Here is a 13,630-nt window from a genome sequence, read left to right on the forward strand (position 1 = left end):
CAAATGAGCAAAATAAACCAAAGCAAGCAGTAGAAAGGCAACAATTAAGACAAGAGCAGAAGTCAATGAAATGAAGAGAAGAAAAACAATAGAGGAAAACAATGAAACAACATCACCAAGAAAAAAAAGACAAATAGCAGTATCAGGAGTGAGAGCGCTCACTGAAGATCCCACAAGTGTTAAAAATACCAATAACAAAGGAATAATATAAGTAATTCTATGTACAGAAATTTTAAAAAACTTGGATGAAATTTCCCAATTCTTTGAAAGCCACAAATACCAAAACACCAAAAATATGGACATCCCCATATCTGTACTTGTGTAGGTTTCTTTTGTAAGTTAAAATCTTCCAGGGGCGCCTGGGTGGCTCAGTGGGTTAAAGCCTCTGCCTTCGGCTCAGGTCATGATCCCAGGGTCCTGGGATCGAGCCCTGCATCGGGCTTTCTGCTCGGCGGAGAGCCTGCTTCCTCCTATCTCTCTCTGCCTGCTTCTCTGCCTACTTGTGATCTCTGTCAAATAAATAAATAAAATCTTTTAAAAAAAAAATCTTCCAAAAAAGAAAATTAAGGCCTAGATTATTTCACTGGCAAATTCTACCAAACATTGAATGAAGAAATAACACTGATTTAACATATTCTTTCTCAGAAATAGTGGAGGAGGAAACAGTACAACTCATGAGATTCTGCTACCAAAAGCTGACAAAGGCTATGCAAGAGAGTGTATACTAGTACTTCTCATATACATAGGAGCAAAAATTCTTAATGAAATACTGGCAAATTACATCAAGGAATATGTAGAAAGAATAATACAACACAACGAAGTGGGGGTTTATCCCAGGAATGTAAGGCTGGTTCAATATTCAAAATTAGTCTAATCCATCATATTAACAGATAAAGAAAAAAAATCACATGATTATATTAACTGATGCAGAAAAAGCAGTTGATAAAATTCAACATAAACTTCTGGTAAAATAAAAACCAAAGCAAAACAAAAACTCTTAGCAAACTAGGAATAAAAGAATTTTCCTAACCTCATTAAGGGCATCTGTAAAAATCCACAGCTAACAACACACTTGATAGAGAAAGAGTGGATAGTTTATTCTACAATGCATAAGGAAGATAAGAATGACTACATCATGCTGAAATTTGTAGTCAGTGCAGGAAGGCAAGAAAACTAAAATCGATGTAGACTGAAAGGGAAGTCATGAAATATCTTTATTTCAGACACCATGACAGTCTATGTAGAAAGTCCCATAGGATTTACAAAACAAAATTCTGGAACTATGCATCTTACCTTTGGGGAGATTTCATCTTCAATAGAATCATCTTACATTAAAAACATTGCAATATGAGGTACATTATTTTAATTATATTATCTTGAACTTATGCTAACTTAGAAAAATTTTTTAAAAGCGTGGATTTTAGAATTCAGTTACAAATACAGTTGAATGGATATTTATGTTAAACAATATATCAAGTGCTTTCTCTGTGTCTACTGAAATGATTATATTCTAGTCTATTAATAATTGGTTTTTATATTTGAAACCAATCTTGCATTTCTGGTGTAAAGCATACTTGGTAATGAAGCAGTATAATTAGGAGGAGGGGATTGTTAAAATGTGTATAATAAAATGTGCCATTGTAACCATTTTTAAATGTACAGTTCAGTGGCATTAATTATATTCACAATGTTATGAAACCATCACTACTATCTATTTCCAAAACTTTTTTTTTCATCCCAAACATGAACTCCACCCATTAAGCAATAACTCCCTATTTATCCTACCTTCCATCCCTGGTATTATCTAGTCTACTATTTGTCTCTATGCATTTGCTTATTGTAGATATTTCTTATAAGTGCAGTCATACAATATTTATCCTTTTTGTCAAGTGTATTTCACTTCACATAATGGCTTTAAAGTTCTTTTAGGTTGTATCAGAATTTCATTATTTTTTTATGGCTGAATAATATTCCGTTGTGTGGCTATATCACGTTTTGTTTATCCATTCTTTTGTTGTTGGGCAACTGAGTTATATCTAACCTTTAACTATTGTGTATAATGCTTCAGTGAACACTAGTATGTAAATATCTGAGTCCCTGTTTTCAATTTTCTGGGACATATACCTAGGACTGGAATTGCTGGATCCTATAGTTATTCTACATTCAACTTTAAAGAAACTGACACACTGTTTTCCACAGTGGTTTCAACATTTCACCTTCTTACCAGGAACATACAAGGGTTCCAATTTCTCTACATCCTTACAAATACTTATTTCCATTTTTTGTCTTTTTTTTTTCACTTTTTGGATTATATCTATCCTAGTAGGTATAAAATGATATCTTATTATGGCTTTGATTTGCATTTCCAAATGACTAATGATGTTGATCATTTTTCATGTCCTTATTAACTACTTGTATATTTTCTTTGCATAAACATCTATTCAAGTTCTTTGCTCATTTTTAATTTGGGGTATCTTTATTGAATTGTAGAGGTGCTTACATATACTGTAGATATTAACCCCTTATCAAATGTGTGATTTGCAAATATTTTCTTCCACTACAATCTTTTCACTTTTTTGATAATAACCATTGATGTACAAAAGTTTTTTATCTTTGTAAAATAAAATTTATTGATTTTTTTCTTTTGTTTCTTATGCTTTTAGTGTCATATCTAAGAATGCATTGCCAAATCCAAGGTCACAAAAATTTACTCTTATGTTTTATTTGAAAAGTTTGATGATATTTAGCTCTTATATTTGAATTGTTAATCAATTTTGAGTCAATTTTTATATATGATGTGAAGATATGATATGATATGATCTGAATTCATTTTATGCATGTGGAAATCCAATTGTCCCAATATCATTTGTTGGAGACATTTCTCTCTGTGTTGAAAGATATGGGCTCCCTTGTCAAAAATCAGTTACCCGTGGATATATTGAGTTCCTTTCTGGACTCTTAATTCTGTTCTCTTGTTCTCTATAGAAGATTGTTTAGAGGAGTATTGAGATCTTAAAAATAATAAATCTGGGCGCCTGGGTGGCTCAGTGGGTTAAGCCGCTGCCTTCGGCTCAGGTCATGATCTCAGGGTCCTGGGATCGAGGCCCACATCGGGCTCTCTGCTCAGCAGGGAGCCTGCTTCCCCCTCTCTCTCTCTCTCTGCCTGCCTCTCCGTCTACTTGTGATCTCTCTCTGTCAAATAAATAAATAAAATCTTTAAAAAAAAAAATAAATAAATCTTCCAATCCATGGACATGGGAGGTCTTGTATTTAGTTCTTCTCTAACTTCTTTAGCAATGGTTTGTTTTGTTTTTGTTTTTTTTAAAGATTTATTTATTTATTTATTTGACAGAGAGAGATCACAAGTAGGTGGAGAGGCAGGCAGAGAGAAAGAGAGAGAGGAGGAAGCAGGCTCCTCGCTGAGCAGAGAGCCCAATACGGGACTCAATCCCAGGACCCTGGGATCATGACCTGAGCTGAAGGCAGAGGTTTTAACCCACTGAGCCACCCAGGCACCCTCTTTAGCAATGTTTTATAGTTTTCAGGGTATAAATCTTTTACCTCCTTGGTTAATTTTGTTCCCAGGTAGTTTGTTCTTCTGGATGTTATTGTAAATGGAATTGTTTTCTCAATTTCCTTTTTTTGATTGTTCTTTACTGGTTTATAGAGACACAACTGATTGTGTTTGTTGATCTTATACCTTGCCACTTTGCTTAATTTACTTAATTTATTAGCTTTCTTGTATATTCTTTGGTTTTCTATATATAGGGTCATGTCATTTGCAAATAGAAAAGGGTTTACTTCTTTTTTCCAGGTAAATGCCTTTTATTTCTTTTCCTTGCCTAGTTTCTTGGATTTGAGCTTACAGCACAATTTTTTATAGCAGTGGTGAAGGCAAGCATCCTTGTCTTTCTCCTGATCTTAGGAGGAAAGCTGTCATTCTTTCACCACAGAGCATGATGTTATCTATGGATTTTTTGTAAATAGCCTTTATCATGTTGAGGAGATTTTCTTTTATTCCTACTTTCCTGTGTGTGTTTATCATGAAGGGATTTGAATTTTGTAAAATGCCTTTTCTGCATCATTTGAGATGATTATGTTTCCCCCCCTTTATTCCATTAATGTGGTGAAATTTACTTATTGATTGCTTTATGTTGAACCACTCTTTTGCATTCCTGATAAATCCCACCTGGTGTATAATCATTTTAATATACTGTTGAAAATTTTTTGCTGATATTTTGTTGAGAATTTTTACATCTGTGTTCATAAGGAATACTGGTCTATAATTTTCTTTTATTGTAACATCTTTTTTAAATTTATCTTTGAAGAATAGTTGACACATGTTATATTAGTCTCAGGTGTCCGATAGAATGGTTTGATGATTCTGTACATTATTCAGTGCTCACCAAGGTAAGTGCAGTTACCATCTGTAATCATACAACATTATTACCATATTATTTACTATACAACCTATGTTATACTTCTCATTGGTATGACTTTTTTTTTTTTAAACAGCTGGAAGTTTATGCCTCTTAATCCCCTTCACCTACCTGGCTTTGGTACCAGGATAATATTGACCTCAGCATGAATTAGGAAGTGTTTCTCTCTATGTTTTGGGAGAGTTTGAGAATGATGATGTTTTCTGTTTTCTTCTTAAGTTGGTTTAAGCAATTTAATTTAATTAAGCAATTTAATGGGAATTTGTCCATTCCACTAAGTTTTTAAATTTGTTATTATATAATTGTTCATAGTTTTATCTTATAATTGTTTTTATTTCTGTAAGGTGGGTAGTTATGTCCCTGTTTTGTTTATGATTTTAGGTTTCTCTGTCTTTTTTTATTCTTTTTCTAGCTAAAGGTTGTCAGTTTTGTTGATCTTTTCAAAGAACCAACTTTTGGTTTCATTGATTCTCTCTACTGATCTTTCTTCTTTTTTAACATAAATGTTAGAGCTATCAGTTTTCCTCTGAGCATGGCCTTTACTATATTCCATGGGTTTTTATATGTTGAATATAGAGAAAATATCACTATTTTCTCATTTCTCTTGCAATTTCTTTGATTTATTGGTTAAGAGTGTATTGTTATAGTTAGTATTCAATTATCTCTCAATACATCTATAGGTTCAACTCAATGCCCATCAAAATCCTGGCAGAATTTTTTGTACATATAGACAGCCTAACTATAAGATTTATAAGGAAAAACAAAGGAACTAGAATAGCCAAAACAATTTTGAAAAAGAATAAAGTTGGAGGGACCACACTACCATATCTTAAGACGTGGTATAAAGCTACAGTAATCAAGACAGCATGATATCGACGCAAGGATAAACACTAGATCAATGAAACAGAGTAGAGAATCCAGAAATAGATCCATACAAATATAAGCAATTGATTTCTGACAAAAGTGCAAAAACAATTCAACAGAAAAAAGATAGCTTTTCAATAAATATTATTAGAGCGATTGGACATTTATATGCAAAAAAATGAATCTCGACTTATACCTCACATTGTATACCAAAAAATAAGCCAAAATGGATCAAAGATCTAAATGTAAATGTAAAACTGTAAAATTTTAGAGGAAAGTGTAGGAGAAAATCTCCTAACGTCCAGTGAGGGAAAACCTTCTTATATATAACACCAAGAGCACAATCCATAGAGAAAAGTTTAATATATTAGACTTTATAAAAAATAAGTTTTGTTCTCTGTGAAAGACACTGTTAAGAAAATAAAAAGATAAACTAAAGACTGTGAGAAAATATTTGCAAATCAAATATCTGACTAATCGATTGTATCAGAAATTATAATCTCTCAAAAATCAGTGTCAGGAAACAACAGCTCAGTAATAGCTGGGCAAAACATTTGGGTATGTGCTTCACCAATGAAGACATACAGATGCAAATAAACATAAGAAATGATGTGCTCATATCAGTAGCATTAGGAAATGCAGATTGATTAAAACCACAGTGAAATAACAAAGCTTTGAAAAATTGACAATATCCAGTTATGGTAAGGACGCATATGAATAGGACCTCTCACAAATTGTTGGGAATTCAAAATGGTGTGGAAAACAGTTTGTTTCTTTAAATATGCATTTATCGTATGACCCAGGAATTCCATTCCTGGGTATTTGACCTAGAGAAATTAAACTTTTATTCACACCAGAACTTTACGGATATTAATAGCAGCTCTAGTCATAATTACCACATCAACTTAAACATTAGTCAGCAGGTGAATGGATGAACAAGCCATGATACCTGTAGGCCACAGAATACAATAAAAAGTAAATATTGTTACATACAACAGCACAGATAAATCTCAGAGACATCATCCTAAGTGAAGGAAGACAGTTCCAAAAGGTAACATATTATGTTATTCTATTATTATGGCATTCTGGGAAAGACAGAACTGTAGGGGTGGAGAACAGATCAGTGGTTGTCAGGGGTCGGGCTTGGGGAGGATTTGACTGAAATGGGGCAACATGAGAGAGTTTTTGGGGGGTGATGGAACAGCTCTGTACATGCATTCTGGTGGTGGTTGCACAAAATTCTACATGTGTTAAAATTCATAGAACCATTCGCAAAAAGTGCGAAAATGGAATGTAAATGGATTTTTTTAAATTAAAAAAAAAACAAATAAAAGTAAATAGTCTTAACACCTTCAGCCATGGTAGTTAAAGCTAGCATATTTGTTTAAGCCATACTTGGGATGCAATCAGGCTGCATAATTCATAGAACTCATAACCCCTTAGGAAAACAATATGGATGATCTATTCATTTTTTCATATGGGAAGCATAGTTTTATTATTTGAAATGTTAAGATCCTATAGGTATTTTAATTTTGCTTTTATAAGATTCTGTAATTACATACAGCATTTATTTTATCCTGAGTACATGCGGTGACTCAGCCTCTGTCATATTGTCTTTATGAGCAAGTACCAGTACCATCTGCTTCATGATCATCCTCCTTTTCACCCCTCCCAGGAGTACTTTGTGAACAAAGAGCAGGGACTGCCTTTCTGCAGACAGGGAATGCACATGTCATCGTACTCAGGAGGAAATTATTGTAATAGTTTACTTATCTGAATTTGTTGGGTATTACAAACTCATTATAAATTTATGGGATAACAAACCAGTCCTCAAGATAAGTTTTTGTAATGATATCCTGTAAGGACTGGCCATAATTTCCCATTGGTTAGAGGCAGCACCGTAGACGAAATCATGTCTGTGGAATTCAGGTTCTCCTCCTACCACTTATTAGAAACAATTAATTGACTTCTATAGGCTTTGTCTCATCATTAAAGCATGACTGTTTTCACTTTGAAGTTCTATGTTCTCTGATGCACCTACATGTGTTTAATTACTTACCACATCAGATGGCTGGTGTGTTTCCTTTCTTTTAGCCTCGTTGACATTATTTAGCTTCTTCATAGGGTCCTAATCCTTTTGGAAAGACTGCCCTGAGATTAAAAAATAATTCTTTGAGATGAATGTTATTCATTATGGATTCATTTATCGTTTACTGAGCAGCACTATTCTAAATTCTAGAGAAACAGAGATGAAACGATTGTCTTCAGAGTTACAGTCTGTCTACTGGAAGAGAAAAACAATTATAATACAGAATGCTAAGTTTATGATACCTGTGTGTTCCGGAGCCAATGGGATAGAGATGGGGGTCAGAGAAGGATGACTGGATGAGACTACAGAGCTCAGTTTTGAAGTACGAGTGGACACTGACCAGCAGAGACAGAGAGATGCTGAGCTGAGAGAGGACAGCACAGGATAGGGGATCACAGCCGGTGTGCACGGGAGAAGCCAGCAAGCCAGACCGTGGACAGCATGGTGTGTGTGCCCCACACATGGCTTGGATTTTATCCGGAAGGGATGAGGAGCCCAATGAAGGAGTCCAATGAGGAACAAGGATGTGGTCAGAGGTGTACTGGGGAGATTCGGTTGTGTGTCTGTGTGGTGGGAAGGGAAACAGGAATGTGAATTCTGGAGACCAGTTTGAGAACCATCACAGGGATCTAGGAAGGCAGGAGTGACAGTTCAGATTGAGAAGAGAATACAGATTCAAGAGGTGTTAAAGAGGTTGAACTCGCAAGCACTTGGAGAGGAACCAGATGTGGTGGTTACTTGATTACATGACACTTGGCTACTTAATATGCTGCCTTTTAAAGTCATCTCAAGCCACTCTTCTGTGTGTACATAATGGGCACATGTCACTCTCAGTACTCAAGGTAGCCATCCAGGGGAGCCACTCCGTACTGGTTTTATTATTATCTTAGAAGGAGACAGAGAAGAATCAGGAAGTGACAATTTTGTGAACACCACACATTATGGTTTAGGAAGAGTAATCTGATGGTATCATGGTTTGGAGATGAGACTGGAAGCAGGGAGACCAGTTAGCGAACCATCTTGAGATGAGAGGTGATGGAGGCCCTGTTTCAAATTACTTTCTTCCCCCGTGGGAGGACATCAGTGGAGGACATTAGTGCGAGTAGAAAGGGGAAAAGCTACTCACATCTGTGGGTGGAGTGACATTTTGACTCAGGTCTATAGAGTGGATTCCCAGGTCATAGATAACGTAAGTCGCCCTGATGCTGTAGAAATACAAATGTTTGCATATGCTTGGTATTTGTCTGTCTGACTAAAATTATCTATCCAGTCTAAGTAACCAGGTTGTAGCTCAAGAAAGTGAAATTCCCTTTACCAGAAATGTCTGTCTACATAACCCATGTCCGATGAAACACAGTGACAAAGCCTTATGTCTGGATCTCCACTTTTCTGCCCCAATTCACCACCTTCTCCTTCTCATAGGACATTGGAATGGTGATTTCCAGAAAGGTTGTGGTTTGGAATTGGATGTGGGAGATGCTCAGCTCTGATCAGAGGCAGCACAGAGACTAGGTCTTAGGAGGGGGTTTAACTGAGCATGTGTGTACTTTTAACATTGGTAGACTTTTGATGGTTTTGAGGGGACTTTTATTTAAAAAAAAAGTTTTTTTTGCTTATAAACAATAGAAATTTACTTCTCAGGAGGTTGTAATCCCTAAAATCAAGGTGCAGATTCAAAGTCTAATGAGGGCAGCTTCCTGGCTTTTCAGACTTTGCCCCCAAAGTGGGGGAGAAGCGCTTCCTTGGGGCCTCCCAGGATGGCGCAGCCCAGCTCTGGCTGTGTGGTAGAGAGCTGGGGAGGGTACTGCTGTCCAGTGGGGTGACCTTGGGCAAGTCACCTGACCCTACAAAGCCTTAGTTTCCTTCTCTCAAAAATGAGATCATTAATAGCAGCTATCTCATTATTGTGAGGATAAAATTAACTAGTTCATGTTAAGCACTTAGTAGATAAAATTAATTAGTTCATGTTAAGCACTTAGTATTATTCCTGCCTAATAATATTTAGTCCTGTATATATTTAATATTAAAAACAAGAGTTTGTTCTTCCCGCCTATTTAAAATAGTTGGTTTTGGCACATCTAACTTTAATTCCAACCACCATATGATTATACTTAAAAACAAAGTACAAACAAAGTAGACTTAAAAACAATGTCTTTGACTAATTATTCTTCCCTAAATAGGGACATTAGGCCAAGTATAGTCTTTGTTTTTCCATGGGGTAAGTAGAGAGGGCTGGGAAGTGGAAATGTAAAGAAAAAAGAAAAAAATTCTAGCATTGTTTTTTTTTTTAAGATTTTATTTATTTGACAGAGAGAGAGATCACAAGTAGGCAGAGAGAGAGAGGGGGAAGCAGGCTCCCTGCTGAGCAGAGAGCCCAATGCAGGGCTCAATCCCAGGACCCTGAGATCATGACCTGAGCCGAAGGCAGAGGCTTAATCCATGGAGCTACCCAGGTGCCCTTCTAGCATTGTTCTAATTAGACTGTGCATCTGAGAATAAATTGCTTTATTACCTGGGCATATTCTTATTTCTCAGGTATATTAAGGAAACAAACATCAAAAATGACCCAAATGAACTTAATAATCTTATCAAGAGCAATTCAAGAAAAGTTAGCATTACTGTTACAGTCGTATATTTTTATAAATACTTGTCTTGAGCCAAATGAAACCATGAGTCTCTTATCCTTATGTGGAAACCTCCTGGGCATGATAGAGAGCTGTGCTCACAGTTACCAGAGGCACACCTGCAGCCAGCCTCCCCCCTGCAAAGTCAGCGTGAACCGTGTAATCGGTTCTGACATTTGCCGACTTCCTATGTCAAACCAGTTGCTGAATCCAGTCCATTCTCCTTTGTAAATCCCCCATAAATCCATCACTCGCCTCTGGCCTTTTCTGCCATGGCCTTCATTCATCTCACAGTGGTTAGCCTCGATCCCCACAGTGGCCCTGGACTGGTCTGTGCCTCCACCCCTGCTCTCCCTCGATCCATCCTCTGTGCCAGCTGGTTTCAGTCTACTCATCAAAATCCATGGTGAATTTTGGTGGGTTGTATGATCAATGGCATTGATTACAACCCTTATTTTAACAAAGTTGATCCAAACAGAATAGAATATACCTGAATACATTGCATATAACCAAGGTATATATGATTTCAGGAAATTTTGGTTTCACAGGTACCTTTGGTGGACCCCCAGGGTCCTGATATAAAATGTTAATACTTACAGGAGTTGTAGGCAAAAAGTTTGGAAGTCCCCAGTCTATATAGCTCTAAGAGTAACCTTTTTAAAATGCAAAACTGTTTCTGTTCCTCCCTGCTTACATTTCTTTAGGATCTCCCCAGTGCCTCTAGGATAAAAGCAGTTTTTAGTCTCCAGGTCAAGGCTAAGAGAGGTTTTTAATTATTCCAGTATTAGTAGGGCATTCAAGAGCCTTCATCATTCAGCATTTGCTCCCCATCTTCTTGATCCAGTCCTCCAGATGTGTCCTACAGCAATAATTCCCACACCTTAATGAATATCGGAATAACCTGAGGAACTTGGATTAAATCCAGATCCCTGAGCCCCACCCCAGGGACTCTGATTCAGTAGGTCTGAGGTAGAGCCCAGGAATCTGCATTTGTATCACCAAAGCATTCTGGGTAATAGGAGAATGAGGCTGTTGGATTCTCAGTCATGAGACAGAGTGAAAGGGACTTAGAGGACTAAGTGCTTAACTCTTCCTTGTGAGGGGACGAGCGGATGGGAGAACAATAACTTTGGTCAAGAAAAGCTCGGTCTGAAATCTTCGGCATTTGAGCTAGATCTCAGAGGTGAGGAGGGGGTTACCAGTGGAGTAGCTGAGAGGGAGAGGGTGAGAGAGACCGAGGAGGCAGGGAGGGACTCCAGATTCTGGTCAGAGGATGGCCTGTGCTGGTGACCGGAGGTGTAAATAGTTATGTTGAGTTTGGTGAATGCAGATACTTTGAATAAGTGAATAAATGTATGTCACTCACTCACAAATGATTTGTTGAGCTCCTTTGGTATACCTGTACAGGTATCGTACTAGGTACAGGAATACAGCTGTGGAAATGCCCTTCCCTCGTGATGCAGGAATGCCGAATGCCACCCAGGGGGGCCGGGGTCAGAAAGGCTCCATGAGACCACCTGGGGAACTTGTCTGTGAGTAAACAGCACTTGAGAAAGCTATAAAGCAAAGCAGGAATATCACTGCCTTGTGTCCTCAAGAAACCACTTCAGTTTGCAGAGGACCACGTGCTGGGAGTCCTGCTCAGCTGGGAGGCGGTGGCTTTATCTGGGAAGAGATGAGTGAGCCTTTAAACTGAGATGGGACACCGAGTTGCAGAAGTGGGTTTGAGATCTATTTAGAAGTTAGACGCTTTAGGATTCTGTAAGTGATTTGTTACTGAAACCAGCACAACTGTAGCTTTGGGGAAACAATGGGCTAAAAGTGTTGTTTCGAGAAGTAGAACCTAGAAATCTACCATTACTTGCTAGATATTTACTAGACAGGTGCCTGTTTCCCTCCTTATCCTTCCCTTACCCAGATCACATCCTAGTTCTGTTTCTAGGATTCAGGATTCCATGTTTCATGCAATGATCCCTCTTCACACTGGATGGGCAGAGCTCTGAGGAGGTCAGAGAGCTCTGTGGTCCATATTGCCCACTGGGTTTCAGAATAAAATGCCCATCTGTCTGTACCAGCTGTGGTTTGATTAGTACAGAAAGAGGACTGTGTGTTAGGAGAGACACAGAATTCTGGATCTTTGTCAGAGCCAGGCTAAAGCCGTTCGGACACTCAACAGATATTTGTTGAGTCCTGTCTGCAAGCCAGTCGTGGTTGTCCCTTCCATCAAACTTATATTCTGATGGAGGGAGGGGGACAGGACAGCTGTGAGCAGACATCCACAAAATAAATGTGAGCACATGATAGTCAGCATTTCTTAAAATTTAGCTACTTGAATCAAAAGGATCCAGATCAGTGGTGTTCCACTTTTTCCCCCCAGACGTGGACTTTTTAGCTTGAACTGTATTCTGGCTCAGAAACCCATCGCACAAAATAATTACCAAGAGCTCAGGTGCAGGCAGAGGGTGAGGCCCCACCCCTCACGCATCCTCTGAGGTGGTTTTGGGGGACACCTACCAATCATCTAGGTGGTGTGACAGCTACTCATCTGTTGACTGTTGATACTTAAGCTCTAACTTTTGCCTTCCTTGTTTGTTGCTTTCTTCTTTCACGGTCCTCTCAGCTCTGCGTCTTTCTGCCGCTATGGAATCCCTCCCTCCGCCCAGTGGAATTCCCACGCTCTGACTGGGTGCCTCGTCAAAGCCACCTGGCATGTCGGTTATGCCCCTGCAGTCGGTCATCTATGATTTCCTTTGCACTTGCACTTGGCACTTTGGAAAGTGCACTTTGGGCACTTTGCACTTGGATAGGCAAAGGCATCCAAACCAGGGTCACACGTGCTCGGGTAATATGCTTCCTGAGCATGAAACAGACATCTAGGGCCCCTGCTCACGTGGGTGCAGGAGGGAGCTGCCCCAGAAGTGTGGAGCTCTTGGCTTTCTTTTCCCATAAATTTTATTACCCTTCCAGCTCCTACAGGAAAAAAATCTCTTTAGTGCATATGTATGTGGCCACAGAACTTCCATAACCCCAGGTTTCCTGCCAGGACTAAAGAGGGAATCCAGTGATTAAAAAAAATTTTTTTTAATGTAATTTGTAATTTTTAAATATTTTTAGACTTACAGAAAAGCTACAAAAAAGAGAGAGTCCCCAGACTTTCCCTAATGTTAACATCTTGCATAACTATAATACAGTCATCAGTCACCAGGGAATGCACATTGTCACAGTACGACTAACTATCACCTTTGTGTCTTCAAGCAAGGGCATCATCGAGCCTCCAGAGAGGACCAGAATTTACACAGATTCCTAGGACTTTGGACCATATCTGTAGGAGATGAATGCTGCTGTAGGAGATGAAATATTTCCTCACTCATCCTGGATAAAAGAGTACTTCTCTTGGGCAGGATTTAAGGATTATAACCCAGTGCTCAGGGTATGTCATGAGTATAATTTATATGTCATTGCTTTCTTGTTTTATGGCAACATGAAATTCCCCCGTAGTATTCCAGTTTGTCTCTCAAGAGCATCAAGCCCTACCAACTGCTTCATGGAGCAGATGTGATCATAAGATAAACAATCCCTTGTTGAAAATCTCGGGACTGTTCCCTCAAGTCCAG

This window comes from Lutra lutra, chromosome 6 (assembly GCF_902655055.1).
Source record: "Lutra lutra chromosome 6, mLutLut1.2, whole genome shotgun sequence".
Classification (NCBI taxonomy): Eukaryota; Metazoa; Chordata; class Mammalia; order Carnivora; family Mustelidae; genus Lutra; species Lutra lutra.